The following is a 22,453-nucleotide window of genomic DNA, read 5'->3' on the forward strand; positions in this document are numbered from 1 at the left end:
GATTAGGTTCATTTTATTTTTACTAGAAAAATATATTAGGATATCTTTTTGTAAAAGAAGATGCACACAAAAATGCGGTTTTGGTTTTGGCTAATTTCGGACCTAAAGGACTTCATTGTTCTTAACGGGATTTTAGTCTGATAACCAAAACACATTTTTGAAGTCCAAAGGAGTTTGGAGCTGAATATAAAAGACATTTGGAAGCCCAAAGAATGTGAAGAAATCACAACACAAGAAGAAGACTTGAAGCATTTGGATGCGGGATCAAGTGGGAGTTCAACGACACATTATTTGTGTCAATATTCACCCTTTAGGAAGGACCTTTTGACACGCTTGTTTCGGCTAACAAGTGTGGTAAAAATAGTTGGCTATGGTTTCTGCACCTATTGATATGTGTGTTGTGCTTGTATGGTTGCATATTTTTATTGTTTTGATGATATTTGGATATGAATGCTTAACAAACTAATAATCAACAACAAGCTTAAAATTGGTTCTTTAAAAAATCATTAAAATTGGTTAATAAAAGGTTATTAAAAATTAATGATTTTATAATAAAATGGGTTTTATTAAAAAGAACCTCGAAAATTTGTTTTTGACAAGAGTACCAAGGATTTGAATGCATGCAAATGTATGGTACATAAAGTTTTCTAAACTAGAATTTTGAAAACTCAAAATCCCTTTTATAAAACAAGTCAAACACCATCCTTTTATACAACACTCGAATCACTTGGGAACTCTTTTGTGGGATAAAGGTTACCTAACCACATTTGAGGGAACTTGTATGCTTGCGGTGGGGTTACCATGTTTGTGGGATAAAGGTCACCTAACCACTTATATGTGTAAACTCACATGTGTGTGTAAGTTAGACGACTTGATTTGGAAACCATGAATTTAGGGTCACAGAAGCATGGGGAACAAAGGTGTTGATGGGATTAAACATGCCAACTAAACATAAAGATGTTTAACCGATCTCATATGGCTAGAAGTTGCAAAGGGTTGCAATCGTCAAACATTGACTACCTTGTTAATTTAAATAATGGGATAAAGGTCACCTAACCAATATTTAAATGTAACATTGGATTCTAGATTTTAATTATTAATTATCTATGAGACATAAAAGGGTATTAATGATTAAAATATAATAATATCGTAAATACTAAAATTGAACCTTGTTAAAATTTTATAGATGGCCGCTAACAATATTACCCAAACCGTCCGTAACCTATCACTAAGAACAATCCTTGAAAAGAATCGTCTCAATCATAACACTTCATGGATTGATATCGAAACTTGAGAATCGTTCTCAAGCAAGAGAAGTAATCCTATGTGTTGAACGATCCTATTCCCGATGAACATCTAATGGAAGATGAGGATGCCTATAACGATTGGATTAAGAATACCAAGGATTCTATGCAAGCCTCTTGCCTCATGTTGGGAATTATAATTCCCGAGATTCAAAAGGATTTTGAACATCATGGGCGCACGGCATGATTACCCAATTGAAGGAAATGTTCCTACAACAAGCAAGGGTAGAATGCTTCGAAACGGTTTGAGCACTTCATGCATGTCAGATAGAGGAAACCCAATCGGTCTCATCTTATGTCTTTAAGATGAAAAGCCACATTGATCGCCTCGAAAGGCTCAATATGGGTAAAAGGGCTTTATCCATTATGACGATCAATGAGGATGGCAACAAGGAAGGGCATCACCTCGACTCCAAGGCAAATGTTGCAAATGAAAGGGACATTTCAAAGGGAAAAATAAAAGAAAGACTAAAGCGGAACCACCGAAACCAAAAGAAAGGAAGGCAAATGTTTCCACGAACGATCCATACTTTGAGTATGGTGAGATAGGGCATTGGAAAGGGAACTGTCCAACCTCTCTTAAGGAGTTGAAAAAAAAAAACAAGAGGGATGCGGGGCAAACCTCAGGTACAATGTTTATGAGACATATTAACATCAATGTTATTTCTTTTAACACAGGGGTATTAGATACCGGATGTGGAACTCATATTTGCAATTTGTTGCAAGAGTTTAAAAGAAATAAGCATTACAAGAAGGGAGACATTAGTCTTCATGGGCAATGGAGCGAAAGTTCAAGTCAAAGCCCAAGGAGACTATGTTTTGAAACTTCCAAGTGGTTTAGAAATCATTTTGAAAAATGTATAGTATGCTCCTAGTTTGACTAGGAACATTATTTTAGTTTCCTTTTTTAGACAATATGGTTTTAATTTAAAGTTTGTAAATGATGACATTTATGTTTTGATGAATGACATGTTTTACTTTAAAGCTATTCTTTCAAATGGTATTTATGAATTGGTTCATGATAATACATCATTTGATAGTTCAATGTACCAAGCAATCACCAAGAAACTCAAAATGGATTTGAGTGAGACCTATCTTTGGCATTGTCACCTTGGTCATATAAACAGAAGTCACATGCAAGCACTTCAAAAGAATGGCCTGTTGGAAACAAATGAAGTTGGTTCATTTGATACTTGTGAATCTTGTTTACAAGGTAAAATGACTAAGAAACCCTTTATTTTGAAAGGGCAAAAGATTTATTAGGTATCATACATTCGGATGTAAGTGGTCCTTTTGAAGCAAATGACTAGGAATGGTGAAAAATACTTCGTTACTTTTACCAACGACTATAGTAGTTATGGCTATGTGTACTTGCTGAGACACAAAGATGTAGTTTTGAAGCGTTCAAAATCTTCAAGAATGAAGTAGAAAATCAACTCAATTAAAGTTCTTTGTCCCGATAGAGGAGGAATCGAACTCTATTTGGATATGGTTCGATCTATGATGGCTAGGAGCACATTATCTCTATCATTTTGGGGTTACGCTTTGCTTTCCGCGGCCCGTACATTCAATGTGGCACAAACCAAGAAAGTGGATAAGACACCTTTTGAAATATGGCATGGAAGGGCTCCATCATTATCATATTTAAAGGTATGGGTTGTGAAGCTTATGTGAAGCAATACACCCCAAACAAATTATAAGTACGATCCACTAAGTGCATCTTTATAGGATATCCTAAAGATGGTATAGGATATTAATTCTACGATCCAACAGAGCAAAAGGTATTTGTTGCTCGAAATGCTGAGTTCTTGGAAGCTAAGTTCCTTGTGGAAGGAATTAGTAGAACAATGGAACTTGATAAGGATCAAGAACCACAAGCCGATACACGTTTGGTTGATACTAGCACTCAACAAGAGGTTGTTGGAAATGATCAAGTGGTTGATCAATACACACAAAACATTCGCAGATCTGGTAGCATTAGTAGTCCACCTGAAAGATATGGATTTTTCATAGATGGATGCTACGTGGTAGATTCGGGTGAACCTACCACATACCATGATCCAATGTCAAAATCCAATTGTGACAAATGGCTTGAAGCCATGAACGTAAAGATGCAATCCATGTATGACAACCAAGTATGGGAATTGGCTGTACTACCTCTTAACTCAAGGGGTTGATTATGATGAGACCTTCTCGCCTGTGGCGACGCTAAAGTCAATTAGGATATTATTTGCCATACCTACATAATATGATTATGAGATTTGGCAAATGGATGTCAAAACGACTTTCCTTAATAGATATCTTGAGGAAGATGTCTATATGGTTCAGCCTGAAAGTTTGTCGATCCAAAACATCCTAACAAAGTATGCAAGTTAAAGATATCAATCTATGGATTGAAACAAGCATCTAGAGGTCAGAATCACTTTCTTGATGAAGAGATTAGGGAATATGGATTCATCAAGAACGTCGATGAAGCTTGTGTGTATAAGAAGGCTAGTGGGAGCATCATCACTTTCTTAGCATTGTATGTCGATGACATTCTACTATATGGAAATGATATTCCAACCATGGTAGGTGTAAAAAGTGGCTTGGAAGTTATTTTTCCATTAAGGATCTCGGAGAAGCCGCCTATATTTTGGGAATAAAGATCTATAAGGATTGGCCAAGGCGCTTGATAGGTTTAAACTAAAGTGCATACATTGACAAAGTCTTGAAAAGGTTCAAGATAGAAAACTCTATGAAAGGTTTGGTACCTAGTCAAGAGGGGACAATATTGAGTACGTCTCATTGTCCAAGCTCAAAGGATGAGCAAGAAAGAATGAAAGGAATCCCATATGCGTTTACTAAAGGATCCATTATGTATGTAATGATATGCACTAGACCGGACATGTCATGCGCTTTAAGCATGACATAAGATACCAACGAAATCTAAGTAACGGTCATTGGATGACTGTTAAAAGTATATTGAAATACCTTAGAAGGACTAAGGATATGTTTCTAATATATGGATTTGGTGAAGAAGAACTCGTTGTAAAGGGTTACAGGGATGCGAGTTTCGGAATTCGTTGTAAAGGGTTACATGGATACTAGTTTCCAAACTGATCGAGATGATTCTCGGTCACAATCAGGGTAGCATTGTCCACTACAGAATCAGAATACATCGCCGCTTCATTGATCAAGATAATTCATATGGATCTGCCACTTGAATTATTGCTGATCTAGGGGTAGTCCCTACCATTCAGGACCCCTAGAGATCTTTGTGATAACGACGGTGCGATTGCTCAAATCAAGGAACCTCGTGCACATCAAAAGACTAGGCACTTTGAGCGGAGTTTCAACTATATAAGAGATGAAGTTGAAAAAGGGAAAGATATGTATTCGCAAAGTTCACACTGATCAAAATACTGCGGATCCACTCACGAAGCTCCTTGAACGGGCAAAGCATGAAGGCTCATACTTGTACCTTAGGACTTCGATATTCTAGTGATTGGATTTGATCTATTTTGTATTTGGATATTGGAACAAATGTTATTATGACTCTCACATGGTATGTTGAGCTATGTTCCATTTTAGCATGTTTAAATCCATGAATAAGTTACTTATTCTAAATGTCTGTAGTCGATCATACTTGTGGGAACAAATAAGAATGTAAGACTATTATGAACTTGGATTGGTAGATATTCATTAGGTATGAATATTGAGCAAAGTGTTGCTGCCAAAGTTCATAGATATTTATGGGATACAAATATTGGACTGACTCACTCTCAAATGTTACTACATGGAATCATTTGTGATTGATCATAAGTAAATTTGAGTAAAGGAGAATATCATAGTATCCTCTAACCTGAGATACATATTGGGTCTTGATATTCACCAAATATTATACCTTGACTTAGTTCTTCGCTATCTGTAATAAGACAGTACACAAGGCTAAGCTCAGATGTGATACAAGGTGATTGTGAGAGACGTACGTAGTCAAGAAGAGGTTTGTTCCTCTTATTCGTTGAGAGTAAGATGTCTAAGGCCTGCTAAAGTTAAATCAACAGAGAGTGATCACTCTATGTCTCTGGATCTAACATGACATCTGTAACGAAAGGATAAATGATAGATTCACCTAAATCATGTTCAAGTAAGGGACTTGAAGGGGATGATGTTATTGAATGGGACATATAGTCATACGTATTAGGGGTAGTAAACCGTAGTTAGGCATCATTTACTGCTTACATCAATCTTCTATGTATCTTGTGCAAGTGGGAGATTGTTGGACTCTGTATGCCCAAGACACATATTAAATTGATATGGCTAGTACGTTATGATCCAAGTCGAGTCATACCCAATAACAAGCTAGACAAACACTTATAATATTTATTTATGATATGATCAAACAAAAAAATATTAACACTTGGAATATTTAGAAATTGGTTTACTAAATAATTGCACTTGATAAACAAATAAATTATATGGATAATTTATTTTGAGAGAATATTTTATTTTGTTATTTAATAGGTTAAATAACATTATAAAAGCTTGTAAGATATTATATAAGTCTTATAACATATTTTATAAAAGTTATAAAATATAAAACAAGACTTAAATTAAAAGGAAATTTTGAATTTTTTTATTAAACACATGTGGGCCCCATCCCAACATGGTCTTCCCAAGACCAATTATGGTCCAATAAGAGGACATGCAATTGTCATAAGTTAGATGACATTTGATTGGGTCTTGTGGGTGGATACATCTCTCACATTCTTTAAGAGAATTTTGTATGACAAAATTGTTGCAAGACTTGAAAATTTTATGATCATTTTTTCAAGTGGAAGACTTGAAAATGCTCTCCAAAAATTGGCCAACACAAGGTTGTCCAAGAGGTTTTCAAGATCAATTTTCAAGTGCAGTAACTCTAATTTTTCCTCTCACATTTTCGGCCAAGGGTTGGTTCCAAGAGGAAAATTTTCAAATGAGTTTATGAGTGTAAAATCCTAGCTAAACTTAAGTGTTTGTTAGAAGGCTTGGGGTATACAAGCTTGAGGTATTCTACACTTGAAGACTACCATTCAAGAAGCATCATCTTCTTCATATCTTTTACTCCTTGGAAGGTAGTATTCTTGAAATACTCTATGGTTGTGTTTTATTTTGATAACATGTATGTTCATATATGGATCCGGGTATTGGGTTTTACATATAAAAGACTTTTATATCTTGTAAAGTAACATGTTTTAAATAATATTTCCGTTGCGTTTTTATTTTATATGGATAAAATAACTTTGATAAACATGTGAAAAACCCAACACCTAGTAGTCTGTTGATCTCTTTTTATACATTTTACAATCTGCTTGTGGATCTTTATTACAAACAAGTCTGTATTATTATTTTTGAACTTTCGGGCACTTATGTTTGTAATAATATTTTAAGCTCCAAGACTTCCACTGTGCTATCTGTGTTTGTGTTTATGATATTACCAATTTTACATCACGATACTCCCCACCTGGCCCATCGAAATTTGGTTGGAAATTCGGGGTGTGGCACTAATCCTGCTAACCGGCATGACATAGACCCACGACTCAACCCTAAGACATCAATCTGACCCTAGTCTGTAGAATTTGAACTTCCTAATATCACGAACTAATGAATCCAAATCTTATGTATCCCCGGACACTCTGAAGTCGGAACCACCCGAATGCTGCTGCATGTCATGAGTTTCGAAAATGCCAGAATTTCAATATATTCTATGAAATTTTTATTCTCCCTCGTTTTTGCAAATTTGATTACTCTAATTTTTATCACTAAAGTTCCCCCTCAAAATAGGCATATTCAGTCGTCTATGTTCTCTTTAAAACTCAACTATGCCGAAAATGTGTTATTTTGGCCCATAAAAGTCAGTTTTTCATCAATGCGGATTTTTTCGATTTGACCCATTAATAGTCAGATACTCAGATGATAAAAATTTTGCATAGGTATCATGACTACCCTACTAACTTCAACATTTTGTGATCACATGATCATATCTGTTCTCTGAAGCCCCCGACGGTGTCCCCGAACAGTTCATATTTGTCGTTAAAAACTCGAAAAAAATTTCAATCACCAAATTTTGTTTGGACACTCGTCTCGTCACTGCGATTAAAAAATGCCATTTTTTAGTCCTTTGGCTCATTCGAGCAAATGGTGCCGGTCCCTTCGTGCGAATGAACAACAATCATATAGACAAGTCCTTTCGTACGAAGAAAGTTTTTCCAAACAAACAAACTGATTTTTCTCTTCGTGCGAGTGAGATTCTCTCTTCGTGAGAATGTAGGGTCTCTTCGCGCGAAGTGGTTCCTTTGTACGAACATGGTTGATCACATTTTTCGATCTAAATCTTTATTTCTGCGAATTTCATGATGATACTTCACAGATATGAACGAAAATCAATTCTGAATCTAATGATGTCTTCATTTTCAAATTCCATCCATGAATAGACCTCCAATTTGATGTTTTACGTCTAAAACCCCCCTAAAAACCTGTGACACCTCGGATCTTTCCGGATAACCTTTCGATGTAACAAACGTGTACGTATTCGACTAACAGTAAAAATGTATGAAAAACTATTTGTTATTATGTGTTATGTGCCGAATTACTTATGTGTATGTATATATATACAAGTGTTATATATATGTGAACCAAACTCGAGACCCGACTCGAGACCACGGTCTCGAGTGAACAAGTGACTTGGGCCGGTTGAGGCCTTGTAGCCGAGAAACCCAACCCGGAAACCCCTAGCCCAACTCGGTACACTATATAAACCCAACCCCACCTCCCTTAATCATTTTACACACTCTCTTCTCACACTCTCCTCTCATCTTCTTCACTAAACCCTAAAACCCTAAATTTCTAGTAACCAAAATCATCTCCCCATTCCCCCGTATCTCTCGGATCAAGTGAGCTATCGACAAGGAGGATCGGCCGAACCAAGAGACCACCCGAACACCCCTTTTCTCTCAACCCCGAGTAACCGGTTAGTGTTTTCATGTTCATGATTGTGATGATTGCTATGGTTTTATACTTGTTGATGAGATTAGAGGTTTTAGTATGAATATTAGGCTTGTATGTTCATAAATATGCTAAGGAAGGTGACTACTTGATGATGTTTGTTGTGAATGCTTATGATATCCGGTTTGTGGATTGTTACGGTTTTGGTTAAATGTTTTATATTGTTAAGTTGATGGGTTTTACTATCCGATGATGTTCAAGGATTTAGGCTTGATTGTTAGTTAATGTCCATGTTTGTGGCTACTAAAATGCATGTTTGGGTTAATCTTGTTTATGATTTTGTCCGGAAAATAGGTAGGAGTTTTAAACAGGATTTTGGGTTGTTTGTGAATGAAATTTGAATATGATTGATGAATATATGATGAACAGCTTGAATGTTGCTAAAATGTTTTGAATCTGCTGATTTTGATCTAAAATGTGCACAAAACCGACCAAGAAACATGTTTAGTGGCATAGTACAATATTTACATGAAATAGCAATTCCATTGGGTCGTACACTGCAGGTTCTAGAAGGGATTGCCATGCACGTTATCACGGTTGCGAGTCGCAACCATTGGTTGCTACTCGAAACCACACATGACCAGCCGAAACCTCCCAGTTGCGAGTCGCAATCAGCACGCATCAAACCTAGTTGCGAGTCGCAACCACACCTGCTAAGTCGCAATCTCCGGTTACGAGTCGTAACCAAAACGTGACGGATCGAGACCACAGTTGCGAGTCGCAACCACCTTAGTTTCGACTGGGCTGTTTTATGTTATTGGGCCTTGACTGTTGGTCTTGTTGTTTTGGGCTTCAACTATTGGGCCTCCTATTGACTGGACTTCATTCTGATCTGCTACTGTATGTATATATGTTACTGTTTGTATTTCTGCCTGCTAACTGTTTGTATACATGCATGCTATACGTGTTCATTCGTACCCGACTTGACCCATACTTGGTAACCATGCTAGGACGTGGTAACCAACGAGCTTAACCAAGTAACGTATCTTACCGAGCAACCCAAGGTGAGTTCACAACTTAAAAGCGTGCGTCCCGGTGGTTTGGGACACGAGACTGAAACAACCCTATCCCCTTGTAAAGGGGATACCGTCTACATTCCTTCCCTAGTTATTGGGAAACAACTTACTTTATCTTCCCTTGTATTGGGAAACCCTTTTTAGTTAATTACTGTTTATACGGAATGCAACTAACGGCACTAAACGCAACTCTATCACTCAAGTCCCTACTACATAATACCGATTAGTCGCCGGTGCCAGGCGAACGGGTTATTAGTTGATAGCGCTATTTAGGTCTTACCAGCCTCACACCGTGCCATGGTATGGGATCGGTCGTGAACTAATGTACTCAGGCATCCGTCAATGATGATAGAACATTGACATCGGGGCATCCTGCGGAAACGCATTCGGTTACCTAGTGTTCGGTATTGGAAAAACAGTTTAGTCGCTAACTTTTGGGGTAGCTCCTCATGGCATGTATAAACGGATAAATTAACTGGTGAAACAAGTTTTTGGTAACTAAAACTGGACAACTAGTGAACTCACTCAGCATTATTGTTGACCCCTTACTGCATGCTTTGCAGGTGGCCAGTGACTGGAGCAGCTGCTTGGGATGTGTAGTGGTCGTCTGCCCGTGTGTTGGGCATTTATTATGTTTACCTTGCGAACAATGTTTAAAACTGTTAATTATGCTTCCGCTACATTTACTCTGAACTTAAAACTCTGAACATGATATTTGCTAATCTTATGGTTAGTAAGTATTACTTTAATATTAACCAATGCTTAGTATAATTGGTGGCTGGATCCTGGTCAGTCACGCCCTCGAAGCGGGTGTTATCCGCGGGTGGAATTTGGGGGTGTGACAGATTGGTATCAGAGCCATTGGTTATAGTGAACTTGGTTTTAAAAAAAAGGGAAAATCTTTTTGAGAAAAACCAGACTATAACCCGTGACTCATGACGACACTACACTCCAAGTACAAGGCTCGACTTATCTGACCTCATAGCTCGGACCCATAGTTACTTGCTTGATTGTCTTATGCTTTCCGTTTTGCTATACGTACTAGTTTGCCTGATTAGATAGATACATCTTCTCTCTTCTATCTTATTCTCGCTATCACGCACTCATACTATGTTTTCTGGTTATGAAGACAATGAGTGGACGCGGACGAGGAAACATCAACATGACTCAGGCTCAGTTCACTAGCCTGCTCAACACCGTGGCTGCAGCTTTCGCAGCTCACCCGATAGGTAAACTCGTTGTTTTAGGATGTTTAGATCCTACCGCCACCTCGTCTTTTCGCCTCTAAACTCATTTCGCTCCTCACAATAGGTCAGCCTGCACCTGTGCAACCACGTGTCTGTACCTTCAAGACCTTCATGGATTGCAAGCCTCTTCCGTTCAGTGGCACTGAGGGTGCCATAGGACTCCTACACTGGATCGAGAAGGTCGAAGCTGTTTTCGCTGTCTGCGAATGTCCCCCTGCTAATTGGGTGAAGTTTGCTACTGGTACTCTGGAGGGAAGCGCACTTTCATGGTGGAAAGCGCAAATTCAAATGCTTGGTTTGGAGACTGCTAACGCTACTGCGTGGGAAGATTTCAAGGATATGATCAAGGAAGAGTACTGTCACAGGGATGACATCCACAAGCTAGAGAATGAGTACTATGAACTCAAGATGGTTGGGTCAGAGATTGAGACTTACACCAAGCTGTCCAACGACTATGCTGCTCTTTGTCCAAACATGTCTCGACCTATGTATCGAAGGATCGAACTGTACATCAAGGGTCTGGCTCCAGAAATTCGAAGCCATGTAACTTCAGCCAACCACACTACCATTCAGCCAATCGTTCGACTTGCTCACAAACTCACTGATCAGGCTGTGGAAGAGGGCAGGTTGCCCAAAAGGATCAGTGCTGCGGAAGGAAGTTCTAGTGATGGCAAACGAAAGTGGGATGGAAATCAGGGCAAGGATGCCAACCCTACTCAAGCCCCAGCTCAGCAAAGGAAAACTGACAACAACAAAGGCACTCAGCAACAGGGTGGCTACCGGGGAAACTACCCTAAGTGCAACAAGTGCAACAGGCACCACAATGGGGCATGCAACAAGGGTCAGTGTCAGCGATGCCACAAGATGGGGCACGAAGCAAAGGATTGCAGAAGTCAGTTCCCAGCAAGGCAGAATCAGCAACAACCCCAACAACAGCAGCAGCAGGGAACCAACAGAGCATGTTTTAAATGCGGAGCAACAGGGCACATGCGAAAAGATTGCCCTGAACTGAATCAGAATCGTAACAACAATCAGGGAGCTGGGAACAATGAGCAGAACAACAATGCTGGGAATGCAAGGGGAAGAGCTTTCGTGATTGGAGCTGGAGAAGCGAGGAACGACCCCAACGTCGTGGCGGGTAAGTTCCTACTTGATGATCGTTATGTTTCTGTGTTATTTGATTCCGGTGCCGATGCCAGTTATGTATCCCTTCGCATTAGTAAGAAACTTAAGCACTCGCCTGCATTATTAAGTTCTAAGCACAACGTCGAGATAGCTAATGGTAAGAACATCGAGGCCACGCACATGATCCACGACTGCACCCTAGAATTGTCTGGCCACACGTTTAGTATCGATCTTTTCCCTGTCAAACTTGGAAGCTTCGACGTCGTCATTGGTATGGATTGGTTATCCAAACATCGCGCTGAGATCCTCTGTCAAGAGAAAGCAGTCCGTATACCTCGTCGTTCTGGTCAACCCCTCATCGTCAAAGGCAACAAAGGTGGAGAAGTCACAGGCATTATCTCGCTTTTAAAAGCCCAGAAGTGTTTACAGAAAGGGCACACCGCTATCTTAGCACTCGTCACCAATACCCACGAAAAGGAAAAGAGGATTGAAGATTTTCCTGTAGTACGCGATTATCCCGAGGTATTTCCTGAGGAACTACCTGGACTCCCTCCTCACCGTCAGGTCGAATTCCAAATCGAGCTAGCTCCCGGAGCAGCACCTATAGCTCGCGCACCGTACCGTTTAGCCCCTGCAGAACTGAAGGAACTCTCTACGCAACTACAAGAACTATTGGATAAAGGATTTATCCGTCCTAGTTCATCACCCTGGGGAGCCCCAGTGCTCTTTGTCAAGAAGAAGGATGGCACATTCCGAATGTGCATCGACTACCGTGAGTTGAACAAGGTTACCATCAAGAATCGTTACCCTCTCCCGCGCATCGACGATTTGTTTGATCAATTGCAAGGATCGAGTTACTATTCTAAGATTGACCTGCGATCAGGCTACCATCAGTTGAGAGTACGTGATGAAGATATTTCCAAGACTGCATTCAGGACCCGTTATGGTCACTATGAATTTCTCGTCATGCCTTTTGGAATGACCAACGCACCTGCAGTGTTCATGGATCTTATGAACCGCGTATGTAAGCCTTACCTCGATAAATTCGTGATTGTGTTTATCGACGACATCTTGATTTATTCGAAAAGTCAAGAAGAGCATGAACAGCACCTACGCCTTATCCTCGAACTCCTTCGCAACGAGCAACTGTACGCCAAATTCTCTAAATGTGACTTCTGGCTTCGAGAAGTCCATTTCCTCGGCCATGTAGTTAATAAGAACGGAATTCACGTCGACCCCGCTAAGATCGAATCGATAAAGAACTGGCCTACACCTAAGACCCCCACTGAAGTTCGCCAATTCTTGGGTTTAGCAGGCTACTACCGCAGATTCATTCAGGGATTCTCGAAGATTGCACAACCACTCACAACACTCACTCAGAAAGGCGTCGCCTACAAGTGGAATGCAGCATAGGAATCTGTTTTTCAGAGGCTTAAGGATAACCTCTGTAGCGCTCCTATTCTCTCGCTACCTGAAGGTACTGACGACTTTGTGGTTTACTGCGATGCGTCTATTCATGGGCTCGGTTGCGTGTTAATGCAACGCGAGAAAGTTATTGCCTACGCCTCTCGACAACTCAAGACGCATGAAAAGAACTACACGACGCACGACTTGGAACTGGGAGCAGTGGTTTTTGCTCTTAAGATATGGAGACATTACCTATACGGTACCAAGTGCACTATTTACACCGATCACAGGAGTCTCGAGCATATCTTTAGGCAAAAGGAATTGAACATGCGACAACGTCGATGGGTCGAACTCTTGAATGACTACGAATGCGCCATCAAATATCATCCGGGCAAGGCCAATGTCGTGGCAGACGCCCTCAGCCGAAAGGACACTATACCAAAGCGCGTGCGAGCACTGCAACTTACCATCCAGTCTAACCTCCCTACTCAGATTCGAAATGCTCAAGTTGAAGCATTGAAGCCGGAAAACATCAGGGCTGAGTCTCTGCGAGGATCGAGACAGCAACTAGAACAGAAAGAAGATGGTGCTTACTATGTAACAGGGCGTATTTGGGTCCCTCTCTATGGAGGTTTACGTGGACTCGTGATGGACGAAGCCCACAAGTCCCGCTACTCAGTACATCCTGGTTCGGACAAGATGTACCATGATTTGAAGACCACGTATTGGTGGCCTAGTATGAAGGCCCATATAGCAACATACGTCAGCAAATGTTTGACTTGCGCGAGAGTCAAGACAGAATACCAGAAGCCAGCAGGTCTACTCCAACAACCAGAAATCCCGAAATGGAAATGGGAGCAAATTTCCATGGATTTTGTTACAGGGTTACCTAGATCTCAACGCGGAAATGATGCTATTTGGGTAATAGTAGATCGATTGACCAAGTCCGCACGCTTTCTGGCTATTAAGGAAACAGACAAGTTTTCTACCCTGGCGGAGATTTACTTGAAGGAAGTAGTTTCGAGGCACGGAGTGCCAACCTCGATTATTTCAGACCGAGACGCTCGATTTACTTCGGAATTGTGGCAAGCCATGCACAAATGCTTTGGCTCACGTTTGGATATGAGCACTGCTTATCACCCGCAAACGGATGGACAGTCCGAACGTACCATCCAAACTCTAGAAGACATGCTTAGAGCGTGTGTGATCGACTTTGGCAAGAACTGGGAGAAACATCTACCGTTAGTAGAATTCTCTTACAACAACAGCTACCACACCAGTATTCAGGCAGCACCTTTTGAGGCATTGTACGGTCGTAAATGCCGGTCACCTCTCTGCTGGGCGGAAATCGGTGATAGTCAAATCACGGGCCCAGAGATGGTGGTAGATACAACGGAAAAGATTGCCCAGATCCGACAACGCATGGCGGCAGCTCGTGACCGTCAGAAGAGTTACGCTGATAAGCGTAGGAAACCACTGGAATTCCAGGTCGGTGACCGGGTTCTACTTAAAGTCTCACCCTGGAAGGGTGTGGTTCGCTTTGGCAAACGGGGCAAGCTTAATCCGCGATATATCGGACCATTCGAAATTACCGAGAAGATCGGTAAGGTCGCCTATAGATTGAACCTGCCTGAAGAACTGAGTGCGGTACACAACGTTTTTCACGTATCCAACCTGAAAAAGTGTTTGTCGGATGAAACACTTGTGATTCCTTTTAAGGAACTAACGATTGACGAACAGCTACACTTTACTGAGGAACCGATTGAGATCACTGATCGAGAGATCAAAATCCTCAAACGTAGCCAGATACCTCTTGTACGAGTTCGTTGGAACTCGCGACGTGGCCCAGAGTATACCTGGGAGCGGGAAGACCAGATGAAGCACAAGTATCCCCAGTTGTTCCCTAACGAAAATCCCAGCACTGAAGCTACGAACGAATTTCGGGACGAAATTCCAAACTAACGGGGGGATGATGTGACACCCCGTTGAAACGCTTTCACTTACACTAGCTTGACAGTGGCTGCCTTAACTTTCGGGACGAAAGTCCCTAAAACTTGGGGATAATGTGACACCTCGGATCTTTCCGGATAACCTTTCGATGTAACAAACGTGTACGTATTCGACTAACAGTAAAAATGTATGAAAAACTATTTGTTATTATGTGTTATGTGCCGAATTACTTATGTGTATGTATATATATACAAGTGTTATATATATGTGAACCAAACTCGAGACCCGACTCGAGACCACGGTCTCGAGTGAACAAGTGACTTGGGCCGGTTGAGGCCTTGTAGCCGAGAAACCCAACCCGGAAACCCCTAGCCCAACTCGGTACACTATATAAACCCAACCCCACCTCCCTTAATCATTTTACACACTCTCTTCTCACACTCTCCTCTCATCTTCTTCACTAAACCCTAAAACCCTAAATTTCTAGTAACCAAAATCATCTCCCCATTCCCCCGTATCTCTCGGATCAAGTGAGCTATCGACAAGGAGGATCGGCCGAACCAAGAGACCACCCGAACACCCCTTTTCTCTCAACCCCGAGTAACCGGTTAGTGTTTTCATGTTCATGATTGTGATGATTGCTATGGTTTTATACTTGTTGATGAGATTAGAGGTTTTAGTATGAATATTAGGCTTGTATGTTCATAAATATGCTAAGGAAGGTGACTACTTGATGATGTTTGTTGTGAATGCTTATGATATCCGGTTTGTGGATTGTTACGGTTTTGGTTAAATGTTTTATATTGTTAAGTTGATGGGTTTTACTATCCGATGATGTTCAAGGATTTAGGCTTGATTGTTAGTTAATGTCCATGTTTGTGGCTACTAAAATGCATGTTTGGGTTAATCTTGTTTATGATTTTGTCCGGAAAATAGGTAGGAGTTTTAAACAGGATTTTGGGTTGTTTGTGAATGAAATTTGAATATGATTGATGAATATATGATGAACAGCTTGAATGTTGCTAAAATGTTTTGAATCTGCTGATTTTGATCTAAAATGTGCACAAAACCGACCAAGAAACATGTTTAGTGGCATAGTACAATATTTACATGAAATAGCAATTCCATTGGGTCGTACACTGCAGGTTCTAGAAGGGATTGCCATGCACGTTATCACGGTTGCGAGTCGCAACCATTGGTTGCTACTCGAAACCACACATGACCAGCCGAAACCTCCCAGTTGCGAGTCGCAATCAGCACGCATCAAACCTAGTTGCGAGTCGCAACCACACCTGCTAAGTCGCAATCTCCGGTTACGAGTCGTAACCAAAACGTGACGGATCGAGACCACAGTTGCGAGTCGCAACCACCTTAGTTTCGACTGGGCTGTTTTATGTTATTGGGCCTTGACTGTTGGTCTTGTTGTTTTGGGCTTCAACTATTGGGCCTCCTATTGACTGGACTTCATTCTGATCTGCTACTGTATGTATATATGTTACTGTTTGTATTTCTGCCTGCTAACTGTTTGTATACATGCATGCTATACGTGTTCATTCGTACCCGACTTGACCCATACTTGGTAACCATGCTAGGACGTGGTAACCAACGAGCTTAACCAAGTAACGTATCTTACCGAGCAACCCAAGGTGAGTTCACAACTTAAAAGCGTGCGTCCCGGTGGTTTGGGACACGAGACTGAAACAACCCTATCCCCTTGTAAAGGGGATACCGTCTACATTCCTTCCCTAGTTATTGGGAAACAACTTACTTTATCTTCCCTTGTATTGGGAAACCCTTTTTAGTTAATTACTGTTTATACGGAATGCAACTAACGGCACTAAACGCAACTCTATCACTCAAGTCCCTACTACATAATACCGATTAGTCGCCGGTGCCAGGCGAACGGGTTATTAGTTGATAGCGCTATTTAGGTCTTACCAGCCTCACACCGTGCCATGGTATGGGATCGGTCGTGAACTAATGTACTCAGGCATCCGTCAATGATGATAGAACATTGACATCGGGGCATCCTGCGGAAACGCATTCGGTTACCTAGTGTTCGGTATTGGAAAAACAGTTTAGTCGCTAACTTTTGGGGTAGCTCCTCATGGCATGTATAAACGGATAAATTAACTGGTGAAACAAGTTTTTGGTAACTAAAACTGGACAACTAGTGAACTCACTCAGCATTATTGTTGACCCCTTACTGCATGCTTTGCAGGTGGCCAGTGACTGGAGCAGCTGCTTGGGATGTGTAGTGGTCGTCTGCCCGTGTGTTGGGCATTTATTATGTTTACCTTGCGAACAATGTTTAAAACTGTTAATTATGCTTCCGCTACATTTACTCTGAACTTAAAACTCTGAACATGATATTTGCTAATCTTATGGTTAGTAAGTATTACTTTAATATTAACCAATGCTTAGTATAATTGGTGGCTGGATCCTGGTCAGTCACGCCCTCGAAGCGGGTGTTATCCGCGGGTGGAATTTGGGGGTGTGACAAAACCCATAATTCATGAGCGTAGATGATTCAATTAACTGTTAGATCGATTGAATCAGTACCGTAGCTCTGATATCAATTGAAAGTCCAGGATCCGGCGGGTTTAGATGAAAGTTTGGGTAGAATTAAATGGTGTTCGGTAACCCTAATGCTCTCTCTCTAGCCAAGCCATTCTTGTTCTTCCTGTAACCCTATGATTTCAATCGTGAACATGTGTGCAACGGATCTGTTATTGGGGGTTTGAGTAATCGAATACTTAATACGAACTCTGGTGGCATATGGGGATCGATCGGATAGTAGGGTTTTTCTTTTTTTCTTTTTCAGTCGCTGACTTGAGCTTGTGTTTTCGAATAGATTGTATAGATTTGTTGGTTTATCGGTCCTTCTGGTGAGGCAGAAACCTTGATTGAGCAATATCTCTATATGGTTTTATAAGAATCATGGGTTAGGGTTTAAGCTAGGATTAGGGTTTTTCTTCTTGTTCTTCATTAGGGTTTTTTGCTTCGTCTGGTTTTTCTTGTTCGCTGATTTGGTGTTCTTTTTTGGTGCTCCTTGGTTCATCGAGAGAGGTAGTATGTTTGGATAATAGTGGTCTAGAAACGTTGCATGGTGAAGCTAGTGCTAGTCCGGTATGTGGAATAGGGTTAAGGGTACCAACATAGAAGGTAACACAATGATGCCGAGGAGGGGAATGTATTCGACTAATAATGTTTCCGTGATAGATGGATTGTTTGATATTTCCAAACCTGTGGATTCGGTAGTCAAGGAGGGGAATGCAGGTGGACATGCGGCTGCTAAGGCTCTGACTTGGTCCCATGAAAACCCTAAAAATGATAACGTAACTTAGGAGGGTAGTTTCGGGAATAGGGTTTCTGTTTAGTCTACGTCTTTTGCGAAGGTGGTCCAAAACAAAAAGGAAAGTGTTAAAGTTAACTTTAGAGTAATTGAGTCTAATGAAACTTTGGAGGGAGCTGATGTTGTAATTCCTCTATCGTCAGTTAAACAAGTGAGTGATCAACATGCCAATACACTTTATGGGTATTTTTTAGGAAAACGACTTCCTTTTTCTTTAAGTTCAATACTAAAGAAGGAATGGATCAGCTACTAGAAGATGGGCCATGGATGATTAAAAACGTTCTATAATCTTGAATAAAAGGTCACCTTCAGTAACGGTTGAAAACGAGGATATAACATTTGTTCCGGTTTGGGTTAAGATGCATGAGGTACCTTTGGCTGCTTTTACAGAGGATGGGCTTAGCCTTTTAGCTTCTAAGAAAGGGACACCAAAGATGCTCGACTCATACACGGCGACAATGTGTATTGAATCGTGGGGTAGAAGCAGTTTTGCAAGGGCTTTATTTGACGTTCATGTGGGGACAGATCTGAAAAAGAACATAAATGTGGCAATTTCTACGCTCGATGGTAAAGGTTTCACTAAATCGGAGGTTAGAATTGGGTATGACTAGGTTCCATTACGATGTTCTACCTGTTGTGTGTTTGGCCATGATGATAGTTCTTATTCGAAGCACCTAAAGTCAGTTCCGGAGGATGTGGTGGGTAAGGACACTGAAGGATTCCAGGAAGCTACAAAGAAAAATAAGAAAGGGAGTAACCAAGGAATTCACATCAAGAACCAAAAGCCGAAGCTTGTGTATCGACCGGTGGTTAATCCAAAACCAAAAACTGATGTTTGGCCACCTGAGCGCCAGGTTTCAACGTCAAATCCTTTTGATGTGCTACGAGATGTGAAAGGAGAGAATGATGAGCCAGCAAAAAAAGGAAAAACAGATACAACAATACCAAACCGCAGTAGAAATAAAAAAGCCTAATGTTGACGAAGTGACTGCGGATGATGTGGATGTTGACAATCTCCTAGCTGATATCCCAAAATTTAAGGAAAAGAAAATTAAAAACCAAGGTTCTGAGGGTGCAAGCACACCTGGTGATAACTGTGACACCTGGCAAAAATTAATGGTAATTTCATACAACTTAACAACTACTTATATGTTTAATGGCGTTCATTTATGACTTAATTTGTGCATGATTAGGTCATAGAAGTCTAGCAACCTTAGGACATATTGAAACTTGACAATTGATATTGTTACTTCCGTCACGTCGCGAGAAAACAACTAACAATGTCCTAATATGTTGGCGAATATGCTGAGACACTTATGGACTAGGCCCACTTATACCATGTGAGACACGGAGACTCACGAAGGACAGAGCCTGTTCGTACACATTATGAATGCAAATATATATATAGAGTAAGGTTCATGCGAGAACCACCTTTATTGCGAGAACCGCGAGAGCCAATGTGAACACAACCTAAAATAGCTAAAAAAACCTAAAAAAACCTAACCCCCCCCCCCAAGCTAAAATGCTAAAAACTAAACCCCCAAAAAAAACCTAAAAAAATAAAAAAAATCTAAAAAAATAAAAAAAAAAAACACACAAAAAGAAATTAATATTTTTTAAGTTAAAATTAAAAAAAATTTGGCTACTAAAAGTAGCGATTTTTTTTATAAAAAATATTAAAAAAAAATTTGTGTGTTTTTTAGCTAGTTTTAGGTATTTTTGGTTGTGTTAACATTAGTTCTCGCGGTTCTCGCAATAAAGGGTGGTTCCTAACGGATCCTTGTCCTATATATATATATAGAAACGGGATCAGGAGAAAACGCTCCAAAGTGTGAGAACGGTGAGAACGCTTCCTGGCCTAACTCGTGTCACGCGGCATAGAGAAGGCAGAGGGGCTTTTTTGTCCTTTCATATTTATTTTTTTAAACGCGTGTCACATCCCGTTTCCATTTTTTTGGCGTTTAATAAATACGCCGCGTTTTATTTGTTTGTAGATCAGGATCATAGTTAACATTTTTGGCGTTTTAATTATGTTTTGGCGTTTTTATTGTTTTTTAAATCAGGATGCATGTCTATGATGTAAAAAAACATCAGTAATTTTCTTGATGTTTATTGTATCAAGTAGGATACAGGTCTATAATTTGACAGACAATTATGGCATTTTGAAAAGATAAATAAATTCAATTTTCCATGTAGTGACTTTTAATATAATAAATGTTTGGCAATAATGTTACCGTCTCTTCATTTTACTGTTTAGAAATTATTGTTTCGATCAATTTCTTCGGCGAATTAGTGTTGATTTTTCAGTAATACCTTGTTTGGCTTTTTTGGCATTTTATAGCAACATCGTGCTTTGATAGCATCCGTCCTCTCAGTTTTCACACTATCAGTCGTTTTGGTGTTTTTGGCTTTTTATATTAATTTTTTAGTAGAGAATTAGATAATAAAATCAGATAATTATATAACAAACAATATAAACTGAAAAAACAAATAAAAATTATAATCTAATTTCTCTTCCAAATCCTCACTGTCATCTGCCTCTTCTACTTTAACCTTTTTTGGCGTTTTGAACCGGTTTTGAATACCTTATGTAGATCTTTTTTTCCTGCATAATGTCCATCTTCATTAAGGGGTAAAAGCCTTTTTTTTCTTCGTTTTTTCATGAAAATTTGTCCATCTCATTCCGCAAAAGCTTATAGATATACCCACCTCAGAGTAGAATCCATTCAGTGAAACTTCATTCAGAAGAATACTCAATAAAGAAGAAATGATGTTCCGCATCTTAGGCTTTTTTAAGTATCTTTTTTGGCTTTTTAAAGTGAAAGGTTTATTGGAAAGATGGCGTTTATTTTCTTTGGTGGTGTGATCAGTTGATTGTGCAGAGACGTCTCTCTTATAGGATGTTTTTTGGCGCGTAGTTTAGGCGGGATTTTTTTATTTATAATAAATAATATTAATAAAGTAGCCGTCTTTTTCTGTTACTGTGTATATTTTTTACTGATTTTAATAATTCTTCTCTAAATTAATTTTATTATAGGTTGGGAGTTTTTGGCGTTTTACTTCGTTATGGCGTTTCAAATAATTATGACTTTTGGCGTTTTATTATTATAATGTTATTTTTTTATTCTAAGTTGAAAAATACAAAACAAACAACAGGAAAAGAAAATTAAAAAAATAATAACAGAAACAATTCATCTTTCAAATCTTCACACTGTCGTCAATCTCTTTCTTCTTTGAAACATGTTCACTGGCGGTTTGGCTTTGTCATGCTTGTGTTTTTTTGGCCGTTTAGAAAGACAATATGACATGTGTTTTTTGTTTGAATATGTATCTTCAAACCACTCATCAGTGTCATTCGTCTAATTCATGCCATTATAATATTCATCAATAACAAAACACTAAAAATGACATAAGTCTGACCCCAGTATCTTTTTCTTGAAGTTTTGTCCATCTTATTCAGCAAAATTTTATTTGAGTCGCAGCACCTCAGGAAAGAATGCATTTTCCGAAACTTTCGTGTAGAACAATATTGAATATACAAGAAACGATTTTTGGCATTTTTGGCGTTTTCTGAAGAAATAGTGTATCTGAAAGAAGAGTCCATTTTTTGGAAATTTTTGATATTTGAGAGATTTGGCGTTCTTCTGTGATGATTGGTATATAGTAAAATATGGTGTTCTTTGAGTAGGTGTGTTTGATGTTTTGAATTTTTTGGCGTTGTAAGATGAATGTTATATAGTAGAAATATGGTGTTTTCAGGTGGGGGAGGTGTGTTCTTATGTATGTGAATGTTTTGTTTATATAGGGATGCGTTTTGGTTAGTAATGGCGTTTTATTCATTAGTTGGCGTTTTGGTATAGAAGTGTAAAGACCTTTTTACCCTTAATGAAGCGCGTTGACTCAATAGAATTCGTGTTATTTACGAAAACGCCACCGCGCCAATCTAGTCCATAGATTGTTTTGATCGGACGATTGATAAGAGTTCTCACTGTTCTCACACTTTTCATCGTTTTCTCTAAA

This window comes from Helianthus annuus, chromosome 8, assembly GCF_002127325.2.
Source record: "Helianthus annuus cultivar XRQ/B chromosome 8, HanXRQr2.0-SUNRISE, whole genome shotgun sequence".
In the NCBI taxonomy this organism is placed as follows: domain Eukaryota; kingdom Viridiplantae; phylum Streptophyta; class Magnoliopsida; order Asterales; family Asteraceae; genus Helianthus; species Helianthus annuus.